This window comes from Musa acuminata, unplaced genomic scaffold (assembly GCF_036884655.1).
Source record: "Musa acuminata AAA Group cultivar baxijiao unplaced genomic scaffold, Cavendish_Baxijiao_AAA HiC_scaffold_439, whole genome shotgun sequence".
Lineage (NCBI taxonomy): Eukaryota > Viridiplantae > Streptophyta > Magnoliopsida > Zingiberales > Musaceae > Musa > Musa acuminata.
The window spans coordinates 67,501-70,000 of NW_027020686.1; positions in this window are offsets into that span (position 1 = coordinate 67,501).

Below are 2,500 nucleotides of genomic sequence, written 5' to 3' on the forward strand. Positions count from 1 at the left end.
ACAGCGAGCGAAGCGAGAGGCAGCACCGTCCCTGCTATACGAAAGCCCCATCCAGCCCTGTGCCACCCGGGGGGTTCCAGGGTGCTGAGATGGCTGACGTTTTGCTCCGCTCACGACGGTCACCGCACCACGCAAGAACAGGCCAAAAACTGGCCAAAACAGCCCAAAAACGGGCCAAAACTGGCCATTTTTGGCTGCGCGAGCGAGCGGCGAGCGGCGAACAGCGAGCGAAGCGAGAGGCAGCACCGTCCCTGCTATACGAAAGCCCCATCCAGCCCTGTGCCACCCGGGGGGTTCCAGGGTGCTGAGATGGCTGACGTTTTGCTCCGCTCTCGACGGTCACCGCGCAATGCAAGAACAGGCCAAAAACTGGCCAAAACGGCCCAAAAACGGGCCAAAACTGGCCATTTTTGGCTGCGCGAGCGGCGAGCGGCGGACAGCGAGCGAAGCGAGAGGCAGCACCGTCCCTGCTATACGAAAGCCCCATCCAGCCCTGTGCCACCCGGGGGGTTCCAGGGTGCTGAGATGGCTGACGTTTTGCTCCGCTCTCGACGGTCACCGCGCAATGCAAGAACAGGCCAAAAACTGGCCAAAACGGCCCAAAAACGGGCCAAAACTGGCCATTTTTGGCTGCGCGAGCGAGCGGCGAGCGGCGGACAGCGAGCGAAGCGAGAGGCAGCACCGTCCCTGCTATACGAAAGCCCCATCCAGCCCTGTGCCACCCGGGGGGTTCCAGGGTGCTGAGATGGCTGACGTTTTGCTCCGCTCTCGACGGTCACCGCGCAATGCAAGAACAGGCCAAAAACTGGCCAAAACGGCCCAAAAACGGGCCAAAACTGGCCATTTTTGGCTGCACGAGCGAGCGGCGAGCGGCGGACAGCGAGCGAAGCGAGAGGCAGCACCGTCCCTGCTATACGAAAGCCCCATCCAGCCCTGTGCCACCCGGGGGGTTCCAGGGTGCTGAGATGGCTGACGTTTTGCTCCGCTCTCGACGGTCACCGCGCAATGCAAGAACAGGCCAAAAACTGGCCAAAACGGCCCAAAAACGGGCCAAAACTGGCCATTTTTGGCTGCACGAGCGAGCGGCGAGCGGCGGACAGCGAGCGAAGCGAGAGGCAGCACCGTCCCTGCTATACGAAAGCCCCATCCAGCCCTGTGCCACCCGGGGGGTTCCAGGGTGCTGAGATGGCTGACGTTTTGCTCCGCTCTCGACGGTCACCGCGCAATGCAAGAACAGGCCAAAAACTGGCCAAAACGGCCCAAAAACGGGCCAAAACTGGCCATTTTTGGCTGCACGAGCGAGCGGCGAGCGGCGGACAGCGAGCGAAGCGAGAGGCAGCACCGTCCCTGCTATACGAAAGCCCCATCCAGCCCTGTGCCACCCGGGGGGTTCCAGGGTGCTGAGATGGCTGACGTTTTGCTCCGCTCTCGACGGTCACCGCGCAATGCAAGAACAGGCCAAAAACTGGCCAAAACGGCCCAAAAACGGGCCAAAACTGGCCATTTTTGGCTGCACGAGCGAGCGGCGAGCGGCGGACAGCGAGCGAAGCGAGAGGCAGCACCGTCCCTGCTATACGAAAGCCCCATCCAGCCCTGTGCCACCCGGGGGGTTCCAGGGTGCTGAGATGGCTGACGTTTTGCTCCGCTCTCGACGGTCACCGCGCAATGCAAGAACAGGCCAAAAACTGGCCAAAACGGCCCAAAAACGGGCCAAAACTGGCCATTTTTGGCTGCGCGAGCGAGCGGCGAGCGGCGGACAGCGAGCGAAGCGAGAGGCAGCACCGTCCCTGCTATATACGAAAGCCCCATCCAGCCCTGTGCCACCCGGGGGGTTCCAGGGTGCTGAGATGGCTGACGTTTTGCTCCGCTCACGACGGTCACCGCACCACGCAAGAACGGACCATAAACAGGCCAAAACAGCCCAAAAACGGGCCAAAACTGGTCATTTTTGGCTGCGCGAGCGAGCGGCGAGCGGCGAACAGCGAGCGAAGCGTGAGGCAGCACCGTCCCTGCTATACGAAAGCCCCATCCAGCCCTGTGCCACCCGGGGGGTTCCAGGGTGCTGAGATGGCTGACGTTTTGCTCCGCTCACGACGGTCACCGCGCCATGCAAGAACGGACCAAAAACAGGCCAAAACAGCCCAAAAACGGGCCAAAACTGGCCATTTTTGGCTGAGCGAGCGAGCGGTGAGCGGCGAACAGCGAGCGAAGCGAGAGGCAGCACCGTCCCTGCTATACGAAAGCCCCATCCAGCCCTGTGCCACCCGGGGGGTTCCAGGGTGCTGAGATGGCTGACGTTTTGCTCCGCTCACGACGGTCGCCGTGCCACGCAAGAACGGACCAAAAACAGGCCAAAACAGCCCAAAAACGGGCCAAAACTGGCCATTTTAGGTTGCGCGAGCGAGCGGCGAGCGGCGAACAGCGAGCGAAGCGTGAGGCAGCACCGTCCCTGCTATACGAAAGCCCCATCCAGCCCTGTGCCACCCGGGGGGTTCCAAGG